This window comes from Orcinus orca, chromosome X (genome assembly GCF_937001465.1).
Source record: "Orcinus orca chromosome X, mOrcOrc1.1, whole genome shotgun sequence".
Taxonomy (NCBI): Eukaryota; Metazoa; Chordata; class Mammalia; order Artiodactyla; family Delphinidae; genus Orcinus; species Orcinus orca.
In genome coordinates, this window is record NC_064580.1 from 71,221,145 (window position 1) to 71,247,777 (window position 26,633).

The 26,633-nt window shown below is 37.6% G+C and overlaps 3 pseudogenes across 1 annotated transcript in view; all 3 read right to left on the reverse strand.

Annotated features, from left to right (window-relative positions):
- LOC117196291 (NADH-ubiquinone oxidoreductase chain 5-like) overlaps positions 1 to 26,633 on the reverse strand; it is a 508,848-nt pseudogene that overhangs the window by 9,894 nt on the left and 472,321 nt on the right. The gene's annotated exons all lie outside the window — the stretch shown is intronic.
- On the reverse strand, positions 1,327 to 2,147 carry LOC117196285 (ATP synthase subunit a-like; annotated as a pseudogene).
- LOC117196286 (cytochrome c oxidase subunit 2-like) lies at positions 2,247 to 2,948 on the reverse strand (annotated as a pseudogene).

The window sequence follows — 26,633 nt, forward strand, 5'->3', positions numbered from 1 at the left end:
AAATTTATAAGCAGCTCATGCAGCTTAATAACAGAAAAACAAACAACCCAATCCAAAAATGGGCAGAAGACCTAAATAAACATTTCTCCAAAGAAGATATACAGATTGCCAACAAACACATGAAACAATGCTCAACATCATTAATCATTAGAGAAACGCAAATCAAAACTACAATGAGATATCATCTCACACCGGTCAGAATGGCCATCATCAAAAAATCTACAAACAATAAATGCTGGAGAGGGTGTGGAGAAAAGGGAACCCTCTTACACTGTTGGTGGGAATGTAAATTGATACAGCCACTGTGGAGAACAGTATGGAGGTTCCTTAAAAAGCTACAAATAGAACTACCATATGACCCAGCAATCCCACTACTGGGCATATACCCTGAGAAAACCATAATTCAAAAAGAGTCATGTACCAAAATGTTCATTGCAGCTCTATTTACAATAGCCCAGAGATGGAAACAACCTAAGTGTCCATCATCGGATGAATGGGTAAAGAAGATGTGGCACATATATACAATGGAATATTACTCAGCCATAAAAAGAGACGAAATTGAGCTATTTGTAATGAGGTGGATAGACCTAGAGTCTGTCATACAGAGTGAAGTAAGTCAGAAAGAGAGAGACAAATACCGTATGCTAACACATATATATGGAATTTAAAAAAAAATGTCATGAAAAACCTAGGGGTGAAACAGGAATAAAGACACAGACTTACTAGAGAATGGACTTGAGACTATGGGGAGGGGGAAGGGTAAACGGTGACAAAGCGATAAAGAGGCATGGACATATATACACTACCAAACGTAAGGTAGATAGCTAGTGGGAAGCAGCCGCATAGCACAGGGAGATAAGCTCGGTGCTTTGTGACCGCCTGGAGGGGTGGGATAGGGAGGGTGGGAGGGAGGGAGACGCAAGCGGGAAGAGATATGGGAATATATGTATATATATAACTGATTCATTTTGTTGTGAAGCTGAAACTAACATACCATTGTAAAGCAATTATACTCCAATAAAGATGTTAAAAAAAAATACAAATAAACCAAAAAAAAAAAAAAGAATAGGACTTCTGATAAGATAAATAAGATTATACCATATCGGAGCCCTTTTTGAACGGTTGGTGTGTGGTGGCCTTGGAAAGTGCTTTCTCGGACAATATCTCGTCATCATTGGTATATTGTTAGGGTATTTGTCAAAAAGCTTAAAGTCAGTAAGATTATTGAGTTGAAGTGGAATCATATGATTAGGCCTGATGTTACAAGAAATGCTGAGAGAGCTCCTGTAAGTGGTCAAGGAGTGGGGTTTACTATATGATATGAGTGGGTTTGGTGGGTCATTATGTATTGTCCTGCAAGTATAGGCTTACTAGTAAGGTGAATACGTAGGCTTGGATTAGGGCTATGGCGAATTCGAGGATGACTAATAGGGTGAGGATGGTGAATGTGATGAGGGCTGTGAATAGACTAATATCTATTAATGCAAGAGTTGCACTTCCGATTAGGTGTAGTAATAGGTGACCTGCTGTGATGTTAGCTGTTAGCCGTACTGCTAGAGCTAAAGGTTGAATAAATAGGCTGATAGTTTTGATTATTACTAATATAGGGATCAGGAAAGTGGGTGTGCCTAGTGGTAAAAGGTGGGCTAGGGATATTTTTGTCTTGTTATGGAAACCGATAATGACAGTGCCAGCTCATAATGGAATAGCTATGCCTAAATTTATAGAGAGTTGAGTAGTGGGTGTAAATGAGTGGGGTAATATTCCAAGAAGATTTGTGGAAGCGATGAATAGGAAAAGTGAGATAAGTATTAGAGATCAGGTTTGTCCTTTGAGGTTATGTGTAACTATCAGTTGCTTTGATGTGAGTTTGGTTAGTCATTGTTGGATAGCGATTATACGATTATTGATTAATCGATTTGGTGTTGGGAATAGTATGGTGGGAAATATAATAATTAAAGTAGTGATAGGAATACCTAGTATAATCGGGATTATGAAAGGGGCAAATAGATTTTCGTTCATGTGTAATTTCAAGGGGTTTGTTGTTTTTGTAATTTAGTGCACATTGGTTTGGGGGAAAGAGAATAAAAATGCTTTGAGATTTTTAGTTGAAGTAATGTGAAGAGGGTAAAGATCATAGAGAGAATGGTAAGGAGTCATGTTGATGTATCTAGTTGTGGCATGTCATTAAGGGGAGTTTATAACTCTCAATCTTAAAAGGTTAACGCTAGTTTAGCTTCTTAAGGAAATTATAATATGGATGCAGATCATTTTTCAAAGTTCTCTAAGGGTACTAATTCGAGAACGATTGGCATAAAGCTGTGATTTGAGCCACAGATTTCTGAACATTGTCCGTAGAACAGGCCAGGTCGTGTTGATATTAGGGTTGTTTGGTTTAGGCGTCCAGGAATTGCATCTGTTTTTAGACCTAGGGAAGGAACACCTCATGAGTGTAATACATCTTCTGAGGAAACTAGTATTCAGATTGTTATTTGTATGGGTAGGACCATTCGATTATCTACTTCTAGCAATCGTAGTTCTCCTGGTTTTAGGTCCGAGGTTGGAATCATGTAGGAGTCAAAATTTAGGTCTTCGTAGTCAGTATATTCATAGCTTCAATATCATTGATGCCCTATTGTTTTTACGGTAAGGGAGGGATTGTTAATTTCGTCTATTATGTAGAGAATTCGTAGAGAAGGTAGGGCGATTATAATTAAGATAACGGCTGGGAGGACAGTTCAAATAGTTTCTACTTCTTGAGCGTCTATTGTACTAGTGTGTGTTAATTTGGTTGTAAGTATTAGTGTAATAATATAGAGGACTAGGGAGCTAATTAGGAAAACAATCATTAATGCGTGGTCATGAAACTGTAGGAGTTCTTCTATAACAGGTGATGCTGCGTCTTGTAAGCCTAGTTGGAAGGGGTATGCCATGGAGATATACAGGATTTTCACTTGTGATTTAACTTTGACAAAGTTACATAAGACTTTACTAATACCTCATTCATAAAGAAAGACATAATGGTTATGATGTTGGCTTGAAACCGATTAGAGGGGGTTCGATTCCTTCCTTTCTTGAATATTTTAGGTTAACATATACCGGTTCCTCAAATGTGTGATATGGTGGAGGACATCCGTTTAGTCATTCAAGGTTTGTGGAGGTGAGGTCTACTGCTAATACTTCCCGTTTAGATGTGAATGCTTCTCAGATAATGAAGATTATCAGTATGACTGCTGTCAGTGAGATAAAGGAGCCTATTGATGAGATGGTATTTCATGTTGTGTAGGCATCTGGGTAGTCGGAGTATCGACGAGGTATTCCAGATAGGCCTAGGAAGTGTTGTGGAAAGAATGTCATATTCACACCTACGAATACAATTATGAATTGGATTTTTGTTCATGTTGGGTTAAGTGTATAGCCTGAAAATAGTGGAAATCAGTGGACGAAACCTCCTATGATGGCGAAGACAGCTCCTATTGAAAGCACGTAGTGAAAATGGGCAACCACATAATAGGTGTCGTGGAGAATAATGTCTAGGGATGAGTTAGCCAGGATAATACCGGTTAAACCTCCTACTGTGAATAAGAAAATAAAGCCTAGATCTCATATTAGGGTGGGAGATCATTTAATACTTCCTCCGTGAAGTGTTGCCAGTCAGCTGAAGACTTTTACTCCTGTAGGAATTGCAATAATTATAGTGGCTGATGTAAAGTATGCTCGTGTATCTACGTCTATTCCAACTGTAAATATATGATGAGCTCATACAATAAAACCCAGGAAACCAATAGAAACTATAGCTCATACTATTCCCATATACCCGAAAGGTTCTTTTTTCCCCGAATAATAGGTAACGATATGTGAAATTACTCTGAAACCGGGCAGAATTAGAATATATACTTCGGGATGGCCAAAAAATCAGAATAGGTGTTGATATAGGATTGGGTCACCTCCTCCTGCTGGGTCGAACAAGGTTGTGTTTAGGTTTCGATCAGTTAATAGTATGGTAATTCCGGCTGCTAAGACGGGTAGTGATAGTAAGAGTAAGACTGCTGTGACCAAGACAGATCAGACGAAGAGAGGTGTTTGGTATTGGGTTATAGCGGGTGGTTTTATATTAATAATAGTTGTAATGAAGTTAATAGCCCCAAGGATTGAAGATACACCGGCTAAATGCAGAGAGAAAATAGTAAGGTCTACTGAGGCTCCTGCGTGTGCTAGATTTCCGGCTAGAGGAGGATATACAGTTCAGCCTGTACCTGCGCTGGCTTCAATTATTGAAGATGCTATCAGTAGTAGAAAGGTAGGGGGAAGTAGTCAGAAGCTTATGTTGTATAGACGAGGGAATGCTATGTCAGGGGCTCCAATTATCAAGGGAACTAGTCAGTTTCCAAATCCCCCAATTATGATAGGTATAACCATAAAGAAAATTATTACGAAGGCGTGAGCTGTTACTAGAACATTATAAAGTTGGTCATCTCCGATAAGTGTGCCAGGCTGACCTAATTCAGTACGAATCAACAAGCTTAGACCAGTACCCACTATTCCTGCCCAGGCGTCAAATAGTAAATACAGAGTACCAATGTCTTTGTGATTGGTAGAGAATAGTCATTGGTTTATGAACATAGGTAAAATGGCCGAGTAGGCATTAGACTGTAAATCTAAAGACAGGGGTAAAGTCCTCTTTTTGCCAAGTCCTGTGGTGAATAATCATTTTGAATTGCAAATTCAAAGAAGCAGCTTCAATCCTGCTGGGACTTCTCCCGCTTTTTTTTCCTCGTGGCGGGAGAAGTAGATTGAAGCCAGTTTATTAGGGTGTTTAGCTGTTAACTAAAAGTTCGTGGGAGATGTATCCCTCCAATCTAGTGAGGATTTAGCTTAATTAAAGTGTTTGATTTGCATTCAATTGATGTGAGATATGGTCTTGCAATCCTTATTGGGCAGGGGTTAAGTAAAATTATACTTGCTTAGGGCTTTGAAGGCTCTTGGTGTTATTTAACCTAAACCCCTATAGTAGGACAAAGAATGCTGGTGTAAGAGGTAGAAGTATTGTGGATAGTACGATTGCTGTTGGTAAAAGGGTTATTTGTTTTGTGGAGTGGAATTGTCATTTTATTTTTATGTTGTTGGTAGAGGGGAACAGGGTTAATGCTGTGGTGTAGGTAAGGCGTATATAGAAATATAGGTTGAGTAGAGCTGTGATGGCTATGAGGGTGGGTAGGATGAGGGTATCGTTTTTTGTTAGTTCTTGAATAATCATTCATTTGGGTATAAACCCTGTGAGTGGAGGAAGTCCTCCTATGGAGAGTAGGGTAAGCATAGTAAAGGTTGTTATAACAGGTATTGTATTTCATGTTTGGGATAGTAGTAGTGTGGTGGTAGTGGAGTTTTGGATAAGTAGCATAAATATGGTGAAGGTTATTACAATGTAAATTAATAGATTTAGTAGGGTGAGGGCTGGGTTGTATAATAAAATAGCGGTTATTCATCCTATGTGAGCAATTGATGAGTAGGCTATGATTTTTCGGAGTTGTGTTTGGTTTAGTCCACCTCAGCCTCCGATTAGAATTGATAGAAAGGCTATAGTAATTATTAGGTGTAGATTGATTGATGGTGAAATTTGATAAAGGATTGAGATGGGTGCGAGTTTTTGTCACATAAGTAGAATTAGTCCTGTGCTTAGGGGAACACCTTGTGTAACTTCTGGTACTCAAAAGTGAAAAGGGGACAATCCTAGTTTAACGGCTAAAGCTATTGTTATTAGAATGGATGCTGTTGGGTCGAATAATTTTATGATGGTTCATTGGCTGGAGTGTATTAGGTTAATAATAATTGCTAGTATAAGTAATGAGGATGCTGTGGCTTGCGTTAGAAAGTATTTGGCTGAGGCTTCTGTGGCTCGAGGATTAGGTTTTTTTATTATGATAGGAATGATGGCTATCATATTTATTTCTAGTCCAATTCAGGCAAACAGTCAATGGGAGCTAATGGTTACAATTGTTGTGCTTAGGACGAGGGTTGTTAGTAGGGTGATAGAGACGAATGGGTTAATTAGTATGGGAAGGATATGAACCAACATTTCTGGGGTATGGGCCAGGTAGCTTATTTAGCTGACCTTACTATAGATTATGGTGTAATGTGGTAGCATGGAGAATTTTGAATTCTTAAGGGTAGGTTCGATTCCTATTATTCTAGAAATAAGAGGACTCAAACCTCTATTATTTACTCTATCAAAGTAATTCTTTGTCAGACATATTTCTTATTTTATGTTTGGGGTGGGATACCTGCTGTTATAATGGGTAGTGAGATGTGTCATATGCGGAGAGCTAGTGTCAGTGGGAGGAAATTTTGTCTATTCTATTTCCAAGATTTTGGATCATCTTTACTATCATTTTCCTGAATTCTTTTTCAAGTACTGCTTGTTTCCTCTTCATTTGTTAGGTCTGCTGTGTTTTTACCTTCCTCCTTCATCTGCTTGTGCTTTTCTGTCTTTTCATTTTGGACCTAGAAGGACCTAGAAGAACTAAAGAGGAAACAAGCAATAATGAAAAACACAATAAAGACCTAGAAGAACTAAAGAGGAAACAAGCAATAATGAAAAACACAATAAATGAAATTAAAAATACTCTAGAAGGGATCAATAGCAGAATAATTGAGGCAGAAGGACAGATAAGTGACCTGGAAGATAAAATAGTGGAAATAACTACAGCAGAGCAGAATAAACAAAAAAAGAATGAAAAGAACTGAGGACAGTCTCAGAGACCTCTGGGACAACATTAAATGCACCAACATTCGAATAATAAAGGTAGCAGAAGAAGAAAAGAAAAAGAAAGGGACTGAGAAAATATTTGAAGAGATTCTAGTTGAAAAGTTCCCTAATATGGGAAAGGAAATAGTTAATCAAGTCCAGGAAGCACAGAGAGTCCCATACAAGATAAATCAAAGGAGAACCACATCAAGACATATATTAATCAAATTATAAAATCTTAAAGAAAACATATTAAAAGCAACAAGGGAAAAACAACAAATAACACACAAGCGAATCACCATAAGTTTAACAGCTGATCATTCAGCAGAAACTCTGCAAGCCAGAATGGAGTGGCAGGACATATTTAAAGTGATGAAGGAGAAAATCCTACAACCAAGATTACTCTATCAAGCAAAGATCTCATTCAGATTTGATGGAGAAATTAAAACCTTTACAGACAAGCAAAAGCTGAGAGAGTTTAGCACCACCAAACCAGCTTTACAACAAATGCTAAAGGAACTTCTCTAGACAAGAAATACAAGAGAAGGAAAAGACCTACAATAACAAACCCAAAACAATTAAGAAAATGGCAATAGGAACATACATATCAATAATTACCTTAAATGTAAATGGATTAAATGCTCCCACCGAAAGACACAGACTGTGTGAATGGACACAAAAACAAGATCCATATATAGGTTGTCTACAAGAGATCCACTTTAGACCTAGGGACACATACAGACTGAAAGTGAGGGGATGGAAAGAGATATTCCATGGAAATGGAAATCAGAAGAAAGCTGGAGTACCAATTCTCATATTAGACAAAATAGACTTTAAAATAAAGACTATTAGAAGAGACAAAGAAGGACACTACATAATTATCAAAAGATCAATCCAAGAAGAAGATATAACAGTTGTAAATATTTGTGCACCCAACATGGAAGCACCTAAATACATAAGGCAAATACTAACAGCCATAAAAGGGGAAATCCACAGTAACACAATCATACTAGTGGACTTTAACATCCCACTTTCACCAATGGACAGATCATGCAAAATGAAAAAAAAGAAACACAAGCTTTAAATGATATATTACACAACATGGACTTAGTTGATATTTATAGGACATTCCATACAAATAAACAGAATACACTTTCTTCACAAGTGCTCATGGAACATTCTGCAGGAAAGATCATATCTTGGGTCACAAACCTAGCCTTGGTAAATTTAAGAAAGTTGAAATTGTATCAAGTATCTTTTCCCACTGCAATGCTATGAGACTAGATATCAATTACAGGGAAAGATCTGTAAAAAAAACAAACACATGGAGGCTAAGCAATATACTACTTAATAACAAAGTGATCACTGAAGAAATCAAAGAGGAAAAAAGAAATACTAGAAACAAATGAAAATGGAGACACGATTACCCAAAACCTATGGGAAGCAACAAAAGCAGGTCTAAGAGGGAAGTTTATAGCAATACAACCCTACCTTAAGAAACAAGAAACATCTCAAATAAAGAACCTAAACATGCACCTAAAGCATTTAGAGAAAACAGAACAACAACAAAAAAAAAAACCCAAAGTTAACAAAGGAAAGAAATTATAAAGGTTAGATCAGAAATAAATGAAAAAGAAATGAAGGAAACAATAGCAAAGATTAATAAGACTAAAAGCTGGTTCTTTGACAAGATAAACAAAATTGATAAACAATTAGCCAGACACATCAAGAAAACAAGGTAGAAGACTCAAATCAATAGAATTAGAAATGAAAAAGGAGAAATAAAAACTGACACTGCAGAAATACAAAGGATCATGACAGATTACTACAAGCAACTCTAGGCCAATAAATGGACAACCTGGAAGAAATAGACAAATTCTTAGGATTGCACAACGTGCCAAGACAGAAACAGGAAGAAATAAAAATATGAACAGACCAATCACGAGCATTGAAATTGAGACTCTTATTAAAAATCTGCCAACAAACAAAAGCCCAGGACCAGATGGCTTCACAGGCGAATTCTATCAAACATTCAGAGAAGAGCTAACACCTATCTTTCTCAAACTCTTCCAAAATATAGCAGAGGAAGGAACACTCCCAGACTCATTCTATGAGACCACCATCACCGTGATACCAAAACCAGACAAAGATGTCACAAAGAAAGAAAACTACAGGCCAATATCACTGATGAGAGTAGATGCAAAAATCCGCAACAAAATACTAGCAAACATAATCCAACAACACATTAAAAGGATCATACACCATAATCAAGTGGGGTTTATTCCAGGAATGCAAGGATTCTTCAATATACGCAAAACAATCAATGTGATACATCCTATTAACAAACTGAAGGAGAATAAACATATGATCATCTCAATAGATGCAGAGAAAGCTTTTGACAAAATTCAACACTCATTTATGATAAAAACCCTGCAGAAAGTAGGCATAGAGGGAACTTTCCTCAACATAATAATGGCCATATATGACAAAGCCACAGCCATCATCATCCTCAATGGTGAAAACGTGAAACCAGTTCCACTAAGATCAGAAACCAGACAAGGTTGCCCACTCTCACCACTCTTATTCAAAATAATTTTGGAAGTTTTAGCCACAGCAATCAGAGAAGAAAAAGAAATAAAGTGAATCCAAATCAGAAAAGAAGAAGTGTAGCTGTCACTGTTTCCAGATGACATGATACTATACAAAGAGAATCCTAAAGATGCTACCATAAAATTACTAGAGCTAATCAATGAATTTGGTAAAGTAGCAGGATACAAAATTAATGCACAGAAATCCCTTCCTTTCTTATACACTAATGATGAAAAATTTGAAAGTGAAATTAAGAAAACACTCTCATTTACCATTGCAACAAAAAGAATAAAATATCTAGGAATAAACCTACCTAAGTAGACAAAAGATCTGTATGCAGAAAATTATAAGACACTGATGACACTGATGAAAATTATAAGACACTGATGAAAGAAATTAAAGATGTTACACATTGATGGGGAGATATACCATGTTCTTGGATTGGAAGAATCAACTTTGTGAAAATGATTCTACTACCCAAAGCAACCTACAGATTCAATGCAATCCCTATCAAACTACCACTGGCATTTTTCACAGAAGTGGAACAAAATATTTCACAAATTTTATGGAAACGCAATAGACCCCAAATAGCTAAAGCAATCTTGAGAATGAAAAATGGAGCTGGAGGAATCAGGCTCCCTGACTTCAGACTATACTACAAAGGTACAGTAATCAAGACAGTATGGTACTGGCACAAAAAAAGAAATATAGATCAATGGAAAAGGATAGAAAGCCCAGAGCTAAACCCACACACATATGGTCACCTTTTTTATTTATTTATTTATTTTTGTGGTATTCGGGTCTCTCACTGTTGCAGCCTCTCCCGTTTTGGAGCACAGGCTCCGGACGCGCAGGCACAGGAGCCATGGCTCACGGACCTAGCCGCTCCGCCGCATGTGGAATCTTCCCAGACTGGGGCACAAACCCTTGTCCCCTGCATCAGCAGGCAGACTCTCAACCACTCTGCCACCAGGGAAGCCCCAACTTATCTTTCATAAAGGAGGCAAGAATATACAGTTGAGAAAAGACAGCCTCTTCAATAAGTGTTGCTGGGAAAACTGGACAGGTACATGTAAATGTATGAAATTAAAAAACTCCCTAACACCATACACAAAAATAAACTCAAAATGGATTAAAAAACTAAATGTAAGGCCAGACACTATAAAACTCTTAGAGGAAAACATAAGCAGAACATTCTATGACATAAATCACAGCAAGATCCTTTTTGACCTATCTCCTAGAGAAATGGAAATAAAAACAAAAATAAACAAATGGGACCTAATGAAACTTCAAAGCTTTTGCACAGCAAAGGAAACCATAAACAAGACCAAAAGACAACCCGCAGAATGGGAGAAAATACTTGCAAATTATGCAACTGACAAAGGATTCATCTGCAAAATTTACAAGCAGCTCATGCAGCTCAATAACAAAAAAACAAACAACCCAATCCAAAAATGGCCCAAAGACCTAAACAGACATTTCTCCAGAGAAGATACACAGACTGCCAACAAACACATGAAAGAATGCTCAACATCATTAATCATTAGAGAAATGCAAACCAAAAGTACAATGAGATGTCATCTCACACCAGTCAGAATGGCCATCATCAAAAAATCTAGAAACAATAAATGCTTGAATGGGTGTGGAGAAAAAGGAACTCTCTTGCACTGTTGGTGGGAATGTAAACTGATACAGCTAATATGGAGAAGAGTATGGAAGTTCCTTAAAAAACTACAAATTGAACTACCATACGACCCAGCAATCCCACTACTGGGCATATACCCTAAGAACACCGTAATTTAAAAAGAGTCATGTACCAAAATGTTCATTGCAGCTCTATTTACAATAGCCAGGACTGTGAATCAACCTAAGTATCCATCATCAGATGAATGGATAAAGAAGATGTGGCACATATATACAACGGAATATTACTCAGCCATCAAAAGAAATGAAATTCAGTTTTTTGTAGTGAGGTGTATGGACCTAGATTCTGTCATACAGAGTGAAGTAAGTCATAAATAGAAAAACAAATACTGTATGCTAACACATACATATGGAATCTAAGAAAAAAATGTCATGAAAAACCTAGGGGTAAGACGGGAATAAAGACACAGTCCTACTAGAGCATGGACTTGAGGTTATGGTGAGGGGAAACGCATATTTGTGGAATCTAGAAAAATAGTACAGATGTACCTATTTGCAGGGCAGAAATAGAGACATATACCTAGAGGATGCACATGTGAACACAGGTCGTGAAAGGGAGGGTGGGATAAGTTGAGAGACTAGGTTTCGCAAAAATAGACTACCATGTGTAAAATAGATAGCTAGTGCGAACCTGCTGTATAGCACAAGGGGCTCTCCTCATTGCTCTGTGATGACCTAGATATGTGGGATTGGGGTGCGGGGTGGGAGAGATGTCTAAGAGAGAGGGGATATAAGTATCCATATAGCTGATTCACTTCATTGTAGAACAGAAACTTGCACAAAATTTTAAAGCAATTATACTCCAATAAAATATAAAAAAAAAAAAAATATTAATTAATTAATTTTTCAAAATACCAATAAATAACTGTTGTTCAACCTGGGTTTACTAATCAAGTGGGCTTATGTTGTCTCTGTTGCAAAGTATTCAGAAAAACAAACAAATAAATTTAAGACAATGTTTTAAATTCTAATGAAATTTTCATGAGTAATCTAAGAATTATTTTAAAGAACAATGAAATAAATATATTTCAGTAAGAATTTTTTAGATAAACTTTTTAACAATAATTATTTTGTGATATGTCTACTTAGTGTCTTAAGTCTCTTTGGTAATTTACATCCTTAGAGTTTTGCTAAGTTCAATTAAATGATGGGAAATCATTGAATGTCAAGATCATTTCAAAATAAGATTAAACAATGAAATATTAATTGTTAAACAGGTTTTAGTTTACCTACTTTTTAAAAAATTAATTTATTAATTATTTTATTTTTGGCTGTGTTGGGTCTTCCTTTCTGTGCGAGGGCTTTATCTAGTTGCAGCAAGCAGGGGCCACTCCTCATAGCGGTACATGGGTCTCTCACTATCACGGCCTCTCTTGTTGCAGAGCACAGGCTCCAGACACGCAGACTCAGTAGTTGTGGCTCACGGGCCCAGTTGCTCCACGGCATGTGAGATCCTCACAGACCAGGGCTCGGACCCGTGTCCCCTGCACTGGCCAGCAGACTCTCAACAACTGTGCCACCAGGAAAGCCCAGTTTACCTACTTTTGACCTCTTATTACAGAGAAACTAAGTATTCTGTGTCTATTAGTAAATATATTGTGTGCTTTATTAAAAGTTTATACTATGGAGTAGCATATATTTCTAGAAAGTATAAAATGCATCTATAAGTATTACAAACCACAAAATGTTAAGACATTTCACAATTGTTTCTTTAATTTTACTAAAAGATAAGATTTCAAAGGATTAAAAATTCTAATTAATACTTTTGATTAAAGCTACCAGATATAATAATAGAAATAAGATATTTTGGGGGTAAGAAAAGTTATTAGGCATCAAGTTGTTTTTGTTAAGAGAAAAATAAAGTGATTTTGTCCTAAAGCCGGTTATTTCTCAATGGGAAAGTAAACAACAGACAATCTAAAATGAACATAAAAAGTTGTAAAAGTTTTGTAAAAAAGGAATCTTTTTGAAATGAATTGTATGTGTGGTCAGGACTGGATAAGATTGGAATAAGTTTAACTAGGTAAATGAGTTTTATTATCAAAAGTAAACTAATGCAAAATTGGAATTTGGTTTTCTCTCTGTTAAAAAGACAATGTTTTTTCTCTATTGGTATGTTCTTGATAATAAGAGATTAAGAAGATTTTTCTTTACATTTAATTAAACTTCTTAGGAAAAAGCAAAAATTACATGACTTGTCAAAATATCATTTATGTTCTATGTTGTCTTTATCAAGTTTTTGATTACTTAAGTAAACCCTAATCCTCTCAGTAATAAAAGAGCTAAGTTTTTCTCAGAACTATATAACTTTCTATATTTGCTTATGAAAATTTGTTATTTTTGTTAAATGAATATCTAAGCATTGTTTCACAGTGACCTATTTGACTAAGTGTTTTAAAAACTTTTTGATGTTTTAGACAGTATTTCCCAAAATAAAATACTAAATAAAGTCTTTTAGACTTAGAACTAACTGTGATATATGGCAGTGGTCCCCAACTTTTTTGGCACCAGGGACTGGTTTCTTGGAAGACAATTTTTCCATGGACGGGGTAGGGGGAGGATGGCTCAGGCAGTAATCCGAGCAAAAAGGAGCAATGAGGAGTGGCAGAAGAAGCTTCGCTCACTTGCTCACCACTCACTTCCTGCTGTGTGGACTGGTTCCTAACAGGCTACCGACTGGTACTGGTTTTCAGCCTGGGGTTTGGGGACCCCTGATATATGGGATATTTCAGACAGCCCTGAAATATCTCAAAGATATGTTTCCTCTCCTTATAAAAAGAGATATATTAAACTACTTACACATACATGATATATTAACTTACATGGAAAGCATTAAATAAGATGTATCTTTAAGCCTTCTTTATGTTGTGTCTGTATAGGTATGTACAATAAATGCTCCAGAAATTGTGTGAAATTCCTGGAAGTCTTATATGTCCCGACTGAAAAATGTTATCTATCATCAAAACTGAGGCTCGGGCTTCCCTGGTGGCACAGTTGTTGAGAGTCAGCCTGTCGATGCAGGGGACACGGGTTCGTGCCCCGGTCTGGGAAGATCCCACATGTCATGGAGCAGCTGGGCCCGTGAGCCATGGCCACTGAGCCTGCACGCCCGGAGCCTGTGCTCTTCAATGGGAGAGGCCACAACAGTGAGAGGCCAGCATACCACCAAAACAAAACAAAACAAAACAAAACAAAACAAAAAAACTGAGACTCACTCTAAAAGGACTGAACCAGAGTATCAGGAAATGCGCTGTGACTTTCATGCCAAGGCATAAGCAACAAAATAATCTGTAAAGATTGTGACACATGTGAATGAAGTCCGTTTGATTTCTGCAAAAATTTGACCACTAACTGCCATACTTTTGCCATGCTGACGTCTCTGTAAGATGAAAACAGTCTTCTCCTGAATCAGAAAGTTTAAGATAAGAGTTTCCAAGAGGTCGGAGTAGGAGGAGGGCGTCGAGTTCATTTTTCCCCACAAATACATTAAGAATACATCTGCAAATGGAACAACTCTCACAGAGCACCTGCTGAAAACTAGCAGAAGACCTTGGACACCTAACAGGACAAGAAAGATTCCCAAATAACCAGGTAGGATGAAAGAAAAAATAAAGGAAAAGGAAGAGGAGTGGAAGCGGGGTGGAAACTGTACCTTTGCCAGGGAGCTAAAGGCAAGGAGTTCTTTCATCTAGGGAAACTCCCTCACTGATGGGAGACCAGCTGGAACAGAAGGGGAGCCTCAGGGGCTCAGAGGAGAGCCCAGCAACAAGTCTGTAGCAGGCAGGACAGAGTGAGACCTATACAGATGGTCTGTGCCACAGCCCTGCATGCCCCAGCCTTATTCAGGTTTCTGCTGTTGCCACAGGGGCTGGGTGCTGGAACGTGGGGTTTGGAGAGCAGATTTGGGGAGAGGACCACTGTTGGCTATGAGGAGACAGCCTGAGGGGACAGGAATGAGGAGCTACACAACCAGGAATGCTCATGGAGGAAGCACTCACAGAAGAAAAGCACTGTTGTTGAGTGACTTGCAAAGGTTGGGGTCACCATTGCAGCCCCTCTTCTCATATGCATGCTCCTGCCTCCATGGGCACTAGAGAGTGTCCTTGCTGGAGCTGGCTGGTGCACCCCTGCCATCACCTCCTCCACCACCCTCCCCACCCTCGGTGACAGACCCACCCTAATTGCCACCTGACATGCTCATATGTCAGGTGGCTCCCTCCTGCCTGGGTGGCTTGCTGGCCTCGATTGGCTCCTCAGATCCTTCCTGCCTGATGGGCTTATGTGGAGCAGACTCCAGCAGAGGTAGGGCTGAAACCATAGCTGAGCCCCAGGGGCTGTGTGATTAAGGAAAAAGAGCTGAAATCTCTCCTTGTGCAGTGCAAACCATCATGTTACACCTCCGCTGATGGCTTCCTAAATTAAGCATCTGTGAAAAGTCTGAAAGGACAGGAAGTGCTCCAGCAGCTGGGATGGGTCTGGCTTTAGCAGCTGTGGGCTTTGTGGGCATGTACACATGGGGGCTGGACCAAGCCAGAGGATGAACTGCCTCCATAGCTCCTACAGTGGGTCCAGGTACAAGACTACTGAAGTCATGTGACCACATCTCAGTGGATCTGCACCAGTGGCCTGGTGAAAACAATGCCTGGCAGTCTCCAGGGTCAACTTCCAGCAATTCCCACAGTTAATGTGGGACTGAGAGCAGTGCCAAAAACAGTGTATTTTCTGAGCCCACACAATGGACAAAAGGGGACACAACAGAGCACATTCATAGGTGAACACCACCAGAGGAGGAATACTTAGTGGTTTCCCTCCCAGTGGAAGTGCTCCTATCCTGCCTAACTTGCACCACAGATCAGAAACACAGCTAAGAAACAAATCTGGGGGTCTCTACTCCAAAAACTAGGGAGAAGACACTGCCCCTGACAGGGCAGTGACAACCACGGAGCAAAGGAAAGGTCTTGCTCAACATCCAGGGCAAGCTCTGGTCACCAAAACACCAATCAAACCCACAATCAAGGGGACATTGGCACAATCCTCAGGACCAACCTCACCTACCAGGGGACAGACACCAGAAGCCACAGAAACTATGATCCTGCAGCCTGTGGAAAGGAGACCACAAACACAGTAAGTCTGGCAAAATGAAAAGACAAAAAAGATGTTGCAGATAAAGGAGCAAGATAAAAACCTACAAGAACATCTAAATGAAGAGGAGATAGGGAACCTACCTGAAAAAGAATTCAGAGTAATGATAGGAAAGATGATTCAAGATCTCGGAAAAAGAATGGAGGCACAGATCAAAAAGATACAAGAAATATTTAACAAAGACCTAGAAGAACTAAAAAACAAACAGAGATGAACAATACAATAACTGAAATGAAAAATACACTAGAAAGAATCAATAGCAGGATAACTGAGGCAGAAGAATGGATAAGTGACATGGAAGGCAGAACAGTGGAAATCTCTGTTGCAGGACAGAATAAAGAAAAAGCAATGAAAACAAATGAGGACAGTCTCAGAGACTTCTGGCACAACATTAAAGGAAACAACATTCGAATTATAGAAGTCCCAGAAGAAGAAAAAAAGAGAGGGTCTGAGAAAATATTTGAAGAATTTATAGACAAAAACTTCTCTAACATGGGAAAGAAAATAGTTACCCAAGTCCAGGAAGCACAGAGAGTTCCATACAGGATGAAGCCAAAGAGGAACATGCCAAGACACATATTAATCAAATGGACAAAAAATTAAAGGTAAAGAAAAAAATATTAAAAACAACAAGGGAAAAGCAACAAATAACATACAATGGAATCCCCATAAAGTTATCACCTGATATTTCAGCAGAAACTCTGCAGGTCAGAAGTGAGTGGCAGGCTTCACTGGTGACCCAGTGGTTGGGAATCCACTTGCCAATGCAGGGGACATGGGTTCGAGCCCTGGTCTAGGAAGGTCCCACATGACATGGAGCAACTAAGCCCATGCACCACAACTGCTGAAGGCCGTGTTCCACAACTACTGAAGGCCACGTGCCTAGGGGATGTGATCTGCAACAAGAGATGCCACCACAATGAGAAGCAATCACACCACAAGGAAGACCCAACACAGCCAAAAATAAATAAATTAAATAAATAAATTTTAAAAAAGAAGAAGGGGCTGGCATGATATATTTAAAGTGATGAAAGGGAAAATCCTACAACCACGGATACTCTAACCAGCAAGGCCTCATTCAGATTTGATGGAGAAATCAAAAGATTTACCAACAAGCAAAAGCTGAGAGAATTCAGCATCACCAAACCAGCTTTACAACAAATGATAAAGGAACTTCTCTAGGCAAGAAACACAAGAGAGGAGAACAAAGGGGGAAGGAAAGAAAAAAGACCTACAAAAACAAACCCAAAACAATTAAAAAAATGGCAATAGGAACATACATATCAATAATTACCATAAATGTAAATGGACTAAATGCTCCAGCCAAAAGACATAGACTGGCTGAATGGATACAAAAACAAGACACATATATATGCTGTCTACAAGAGACCCACTCAGACCTAGGGACACATACAGACAGAAAGTGAGAGGATAGAAAAGTATATTCCATGCAAATGGAAATCAAAAGAAAGCTGGAGTAGCAATACTCATATCAGATGAAGTAGATATTAAAATAAAGATGGTTACAAGAGACAAGGAAGGACACTACATAATGATCAAGGGATCAATCAAATAAGGTACAACAATTATAAATATATATGCACCCAACATAGGCATACCTCAATATATAAGGAAAATGCTAACAACCATAAAAGGGGAAATCAACAGTAACACAATAATAGTGGGGGACTTTAACACCTCATTTTCCTTAATGGATAGATCATCCAGACTGAAAATTAATAAGGAAACATAAGTGTTAAATAACACATTAGACCAGATAGACTTAAATGATATCTACAGGACATTCCATCCAAAAGCAGCAGAATGCACTTTCTTCTAGTACGCATGGAAAACTACTTGGGCCAAAAATCAACCCTTACTAAATTTCAGAAAATTGAAATGATATCATCTTTTCCAACCACAGTGCTATGAGATTAGATATCAATTACAGGAAAACGCTATAACAAACACAAAAACGTGGAGGATATCAATATATTACTAAATAACCAATGGATCACTGAAGAAATAAAAGGGGAAATTAAAAAATACCTAGAAACAAATGCCAACAAAAACACAATGACCCGAAACCTATGGGATGCAGCAAAAGCAGTTCTATGAGGGACGTATATAACAATACAATCCTAACTTAAGAAAAAAGAAAAATCTCAAATAAACAACGTAACTTTACACCTAAAGCAACTAGAGAAAGAAGAACAAACAAAACCCGACAGTAGTAGAGGGAAAGAAGTCATAAAGCCCAGAGCAGATACAAATGAAATAGAAAGGAAGGAAACAATAGTAAAGATCAATGAAATTAAAAGCTAGTTATTTGAGAAGATAAACAAATTGATATAGCTTTAATCAGACTCATCAAGAAAAAAAGGAAGGGACTCAAATCAAGAAAATTAGAAATGAACAGTTACAATGGACACCACAGAAATACAAAGGATCATAAGAGACTACTACAGGCAACTATATGGCAATGGAAATGGACAACTTAGGAGAAATGGACAAATAATTAGAAAGGTACAGCCTTCCAAGCCTGAACCAGGACAAAATAGAAAATGTGAACAGACCAATCACAAATAAGGAAATGGAAAGTGATTAAAAATCTTTCACCAGAAAAAACCTCCACAAGCAGATGGCTTCACAGGCAAATTCTATCAAATATTTAGAGAAGATTTAAGCCCTACACTTCTGAAATTCTTCCAAAAAATTGCAGAGGAAGGAAGACTCCCAAGATCATTCTATGAGGTCACTATCACCCTGATAACAATACCAGAAGAAGAAATAACAACAAAAAAGAATATTACAGAACAATCTTATTGATAAACATCAACTCAAAAATACTAGCAAACCGAAGCCAAAAACATATTAAAAGTATCATATGGGCTTCCCTGGTGGTGCAGTGGTTGAGAGTCCGCCTGCCGATGCAGGGGACACGGGTTCATGCCCCGGTCTGGGAAGATCCCACATGCCGTGGAGCGGCTGGGCCCATGAGTTATGGCCGCTAAGCCTGCACGTCTGGAGCCTGTGCTCCACAATGGGAGAGGCCACAACAGTGAGAGGCCCGTGTATTGAAAAAAAAAAAGTATCTTACACCATGATCAAGTGGGATTTATCCCAGGGATACAGGGATTCTTCAATATCCACAAATCAATCAGTGTGATACACTACATCAACAAATTGAAAAAAAAATCGTATGATCATCTCAATAGATATAGAACAAGCTTTCGAAAAAATTCAGCACCCATTTATGATGAAAACTCTCCAGAAAGTGGCATAGAGATAGCCTACCTGAACATAATAAAGGCCATATGCAACAAACCCATCATTCTCAATGGTGAAAAACTGAAAGCATTTCCTTTAAGATCAGGAACAAAAGGAGCATGTCCACTCTCACAACTAATATTCAACATAGTTTTGGAAGTCTTTGCCATGGCAATCAGAGAAGGAAAAGAAATAAAAGGAATCCAAACTGGCAAAGAATAAGTAAAATTGTCACTGCTTGCAAATGACATGATGTATACATAGAAAGTCCTAAAGATGCCACCAGAAAACAACTAGAACTATTCAGTGACTTTGGTAAGGTTGCAGGATACAAAAGTAATACACAGAAATCACTTACATTCCTATACACTAACAACAAAATAACAGAAAGCAAAATCAAGGAAATAATCCCACTTACCATTGCATCAGAAAGAATAAAATACATAGGAATAAACCTATCTAAGGAGGGAAAAGACCTGTGCTCTGAAAAATATAGATACTGATGAAAGAAATCAAAGATAACACAAACAGATGGAGAAAGGTACCATGTTCTTGGATTGGAAGAACCAATATTGTGAAAATGACTATACAACCCAAAGCAATCTACAGATTTGATGCAACCCTTATCAAATAACTAATGGTATTGTTCACAAAATTAGGGTAAAAATTCTACAATTTGTGTGGAAACACAGAAGACCACAAATAGCCAAAGCAATAATGAAAAGGAAAAATGGCAATTAGGTTCCCTGACTTCAGACTATATGACAAAACTACAATCATCAAAACAGTATGGTACTGGCACTAAAACAGAAATATAGATCAATGGAACAGGATAGAACGCCCAGAGATAAACCCATAAACCCATGGGCACCTAATCTATGACAAAGGAGTCAAGAATATACAATGAGAAAATATAGTTTCTTCAATAAGTGATGCTAGGAAAATAGGACAGCTACATGTAAAAGAATGAAATTAGAACACTTCCTAAACTTATACACAAAAAATAAACTCAAAATTGATTAAACACCTAAATGTAAGGCTGGATACTATAAAACACTTAGAGGAAAACATATGCAGAACACTCTTTGATGTAAATTACAGCAAGATCTTTTTTGATAAACCTCCAAAAATAATGAAAATACAAACAAAAATTAAGAAATGGGAACTAATTAAACAAAAGTTTTTTAAACAGCAAGGGAAACCATAAGAAAAAAAAGAAAAGATAACCCTCAGAGTGGAAAAAAAATATTTGAAAACAAAGCAACTGACAAGGGATTAATTTCCAAAATATACAAATAGCTCATGCAGCTCAATGTCAAGAGAAAACAATCAGTACAATGAAAAAATGAGTGGAAGTTCTAAATAGACATTTCTCCAAAGAAAACATACAGATGGCTAAAAAGCACATGCAAAGATGCTTAACATTACTAATTATCAGAGAAATGCAAATCAAAACTATAGTGAGGTATTACCTCACACGGGTCAGAATGGCCATCATCAGAACATCTACTAATAACAAATGCTGGAAAGGGAGTGTAGAAAAGGGAACCCTCCTACACTGTTTGTGGGAATTTAAATTGGTACAGCCACTATGAAGAACAGTAAGGAGGTTCCTTACAGAACTAAAAATAGAGCTACCTTATGATCCAGCAATCCTATTCCTGGGCATATATTCAGCAGAAACTATAATTCAAAAAGATACATTCACTCCAATGTTCACTGCAGCACTATTCACAATAGCCAGGACAGGGAAGCAACCTAAATGTCCATAAACAGAGTAATGGATACAGAAGATATGGTACATATAGACAATGGAATATTACTCAGCCATAAAAAAGAATGAAATAATGCCATTTGGAGAAACATGGATGGACTTAGAGATTGTCATACTGAGTGAATTATGTCGACAGAGAAAAACACATATCATATGATATCACTAATATGTGGAATCTAAAAAAGGGTACAAATAAACTTAACTACAAAACAGAAATTGAGTTGCAGATGTAGAAAACAAACTTACGGTTACCAGGGCATTGGGGTGTAGGGATAAATTGGAAAATTGGGATTGACATATACACACTACCATAAATAAAATAGTTAACTAATAAGGACCTAATGTATAGCAGAGGGAACTCTATTCAATACTCTGTAATGACCTACATGGGAAAATAATCTAAAAAAAAAGTGGATATATGTACATGTACAACTGATTCACTTTGCTGTAGACCTGATACTAACATAACATTGTAAATCTACTGTACTCCAATAAATATTTAAACAAAAATAATTAAGATGGGTAAACAATAACTATAAATTAAACAAACAGTAGTGCCTATGGGAAATGCAAGACCATTTTTTGGTTCTTTCTGGCTTCCTGACAAATTATTTTGCATCCCTCCACCCACCATAGTGCATTTAAAATGACTCAAGGTGTAAATAGACATAGTTTGAAGATTTCTATACAGTTATGAAAACACTCTACTAGAAATATCCAACCTGTAAGGATCATAACCCTGGAAAATAACTCTTTGGTCACCAGAGGCCTCAGATCTTCTCTTACTGTACTATTTAACACCTGCAACTAGACTTCATTCAGCTGCCGCTTAGTAGGGGTTATCAAAATGTTCTTGTTATTGTATGTATGTTGTCTAAATGGGTTGAAGCCTTCCCTTGCTGCAAGGCTCATGCCCTTACAGGGGCAAAAACTATTAGAAAACGTGTTTCCCACTGGAGGTGTACTTCCACAATGTCCAGTAAACAAGGCACATGCTTCACTGGGCAAATAACATGAGCCTTAACAAAAACTCTGCAAACTTCTCGGAATTATCCCTGTAATAGGGATATCACCATCAATCATCAGGCAATGTTGATTGAACTAATGGAAAAACTTAGCTCAAGCAGAACAAGAATTTGTTACATGGAACTGAATAAACTGATGAATACAATTTAATTTTTATGACATTGTCAAAAATATTTTTATCTTTTGTTTTCCACATACAAAGAAAATTTTTTTCTAAGACTTACAGAAGTTTACAGAAAGGTAAATTATACCTTTGTAATGTGAATTAAAACACACATTCTTTTCTTCCTACTTGATCCCTCCAGAATTTAGAGACTCTCAGTAAGTAATCTTATTTTCTTGGCAACATAGTTATTTGCATAAGTTCAATGAAATTCTGTTCTCCTTATAACAGGACACAATTAGAAGCATTGTTTATACTACCACAGTTTTGACTGGAATGTCATATTCGAGAGAAACATGCATAAACAGGTATGACCAGACAGCCTGAAGAAACTTAGTTTGACTTTATAGAACCAGAAATGCCTCTCTGAAAAACAGGCTGGTACAATAACTTGCTCACAGGATTCCCAGAAGCCTTACTAGGTGAGTAAGGCAGGCCACTTACTGTCAAACACAGGAACATCTGGATATTTGGGGGACCTTAAGAAGAGAGGAATACACCCAAATCTATAGTTATCACAGGCAAAGTCTGATGGAAAGTATTTGTCTTGGCTTCTTAGCCTCAAGAGGCCCTTGCAAATTCAATCTGTAAATTCCTTATAAACAGCTCCAGCAAAGCAGATTTCAAGAAGCCTATATGTGTTTGTTAGCAATCTGTATGGCTTCTTTGGAGAAATGTCTATTTAGGTCTTCTGCCCATTTTTTGGACTGGGTTGTTTGTTGTTTTGATACTGAGCTCCATGAGCTGCTTGTAAATTTTGGAGGTGGATGGACCTAGAGTCTGTCATACAGAGTGAAGTAAGTCAGAAAGAGAAAAAAACAAATACTGTAGGCTAACATATATATATGGAATCTAAAAAAAAAAAAAGGTTCTGAAGAACCTGGGGTCAGGACAGGAATGGGGACGTAGACATGGAGAATGGACTTGAGGACATGGGGAGTGGGAAGGGTGAGCTGGGATGAAGTGAGAGAGTGGCATGGACATATATACACTACCAAATGTAAAATAGATAGCTAGTGGGAAGCAGCCTCATAGCACAGGGAGGTCAGCTTGGTGCTTTGTGACCACCTAGAGGGGTGGGGTAGGGAAGTTTGGAAGAATATGCAAGAGGGAAGAGATATGAGGATATATGCATATGTATAGCTGATTCACTTTGTTATAAAGCAGAAACTAACACACCGTTGTAAAGCCATTATACTCTAATAAAGATGTTAAAAAAAAGAAAAGAAAAAGAAGACTATATGGTCAGTTGCTATTCTTGCTGGACTTATGTAAATAATCAGGCCACGTTTATTGAATCTAAACTTATTTTGCAAACAAATTAGCCTTAATTTGGTTATCTTTGGTTGAAATGAGGGTAATTTTGGAGGGAAAATTATGTCCCCCAAAAAACTATAATACACACTTGTAATTATTAAACTCTAGTGCTATTAACTTTCCTTGAGGTTTTCTTATTTACCTAAAAACTGAATTGGATCCTAAATGTTTTTATAGGTTCCTCCAGTATCTTGCTAGAACTCTCTAAACTAACATTTTCCATTTTCTCTCACCATTTTGACCAGAATCATTGAGAACAAAACTTTTCTTTTCCTGAATCTCTGAAAACTGAAGTTAGATGACTTGATACGATCTTCAGAGGAATTGCCACAACAGCTCATATTTAAACAATCCTCCTGCTTGTTGCTATATAGCCACTCAGAAAGTTTATCTGAACACCTGATGACATCATCAGAGACATTTCAAAAGATGCTTTTACTCTGATATTTAGAATTATTCTTGATTGATTGTCCCCTGGGCTCAGAAACTCGTTTATAATCTTCTCTAATAATTAATATTTGCTTTTCTTTTGTTTCCATAGAAATGCCTCTTTTTAAATACCTGATTGCTTGCACCATAGGCCTACCTCTGGGAGCCCATCTGAACCATTGCCTTTTGAAATGAGATATAACTGTTTAATTGGACTGAACTTTTCTCAGAACTAAGAAACTGGTTCAATGAAGTGGAGGACTCTACTAACACATTTTCTCTTTCCACAGTCACCAGCTCAGCTTTTAATATGTGAAACTTCCTGGGAACTTTCAGAAGAGGGACTGTTGGGGCAAATGGTGGGCCACCCTTAAATATGCCTCAATGGCATATTGATTATTTTGAATCAAAGTTACTTAAGAATTTGTCAATGCAAGAGGGACACATCCTCCTTTCTGTCTCTCTGAAAGCAGGGGAAAATATCTCTCCTGTAAAAGTTGAACTCCATGTATTTGGAGGTAGAAGGACAACTTACTGCCAAAGATAGGACATTCAGTTTGAAAAGCATATATGAACAAACCTTCTTACTTCTTTAATTTACTGCTCAAGCCTAAATTCTGTCTAGATTCTTCACTACTTGAGCACCAAAAACCTAAATTTCTTTTTTCCATCAATTCCTCACAAACTTATTGTTTCCTCATCTAAAAAGTATAAGACCTACCTGCTTTGGCCACTTCTTTGTTCCTGTTTCTATGAAACCTCCATGTGCAAGAATTAAAATTTGTTTATTTTTGTCCTGTATTGTGTCAATTTTACTATTAGTCCAGCCACATGAACTCAAAAGGTGTAGAAGGGGATATTTCCCCTTCCCTAGGCAAATACCAAGGATAAATCAATGGTGCATAGATTATTTTAATTTGAAATCCACCACAGGTGAGTTGATTTATCTTTAGTCCATTACTAAATGTAAATTAGATTGCTAGTGGGAAGCAGCTTCATAGCACAGGGATATTATCTCAGTGCTTTGTGTCCACCTAGAGAGGTGGGATAGGGACGGTGGGAGGGAGATGCAAGAGGGAGGGGATATGGTGATATATGTATACGTATAGCTGATTCACTTTGATATGCAGCAGAAACTAACACACCACTGTAAAGTAATTATACTCCAATAAAGATGTTAAAAAAAAAAAAGAAATGACCAAAGAAGTTTCCAATATGGTTGACTGCCACTTTTGTCTATAAACTCAAGATACAGGGTTTCTTCTAATATTTTAGGAAGTTAACTTAAAAAAGTAAAAAGGAAAAATGTTGAAATGCATTTTGGTCTAGTTCTGATGCCTCCCAATGCTCAATCCCCAATCCTGACCTCTCATATAAATTCCAGTTCTGCATTTGTAATTAACTTCTAAGGTATTTCCACCTACTTTAAGCTTTTCCAATTTTTCTGTGCTCACCATAATATTTTTTCTTTTTTTGTCATCCAAGTTCAATACCAACCACTACTCAGCTATAAACAGTCCTATGGATTCCATCTTCACCTGAGTGCTGAAATCCATTCCCTCTTCTCCATTCTCACTGCTTCTCCCCTTACCCAGACTCATATTATCTTTCATATGTATAATTATTCTTGTCTTCTAAGTAGGCTTCTGGTCTCCAGGCTCTTTCTACTTCAGTCTATGCTATAATTTGCTACCAAATCATTTCTACTAAATAATTGCTTCACTCATGTTTACTCTATTTTTTCTTAACATCTTTATTGGAGTATAATTGCTTTACAATGGTGTGTTAGTTTCTGCTTTATAATAAAGTGAATCAGCTATCCATATACATATATCCCCATATCTCGTCCCTCTTGCGTGTACTTCCCACACTCCCCATCCCACCTCTCTATGTGGTCACAAAGCACCAAGCTGATCTCCCTGTGCTATGCAGCTGCTTCCCCCTAGTTATCTATTTTACATTTGGTAGTATATATAAGTCCATGCCACTCTCTCACTTTGTCCCAACTTACACTTCCCCCTCCCTGTATCCTCAAGCCCATTCTCTAATAGGTCTGTGTCTTTATTCCCATCTTAACCCTAGGTTCTTCATGAATTTTTTTTTTTAGATTCCATATATATGTGCTACCATACGGTATTTATTTTTCTCTTTCTGACTTACTTCACTCTGTATGACAGTCTCTAGGTCTATCTACCTAACTACAAATAACTCAATTTCGTTTATTTTTATGGCTGATTAATATTCCATTGTATATATGTGCCACATCTTCTTCATCCATTCATCTGTCAATGGACACTTAGGTTGCTTAAATGTCCTGGCTATTGTTAATAGAGCTTCAATGAACATTGTAATACATGACTCTTTTTGAATTATGGTTTTCTCAAGGTCTATGCCCAGTAGTGGGATTGCTGGGTCATATGGTAGTTCTATTTTTAGTTTTCTAAGGAACCTCTATACTGTTCTCCAGAATGGCT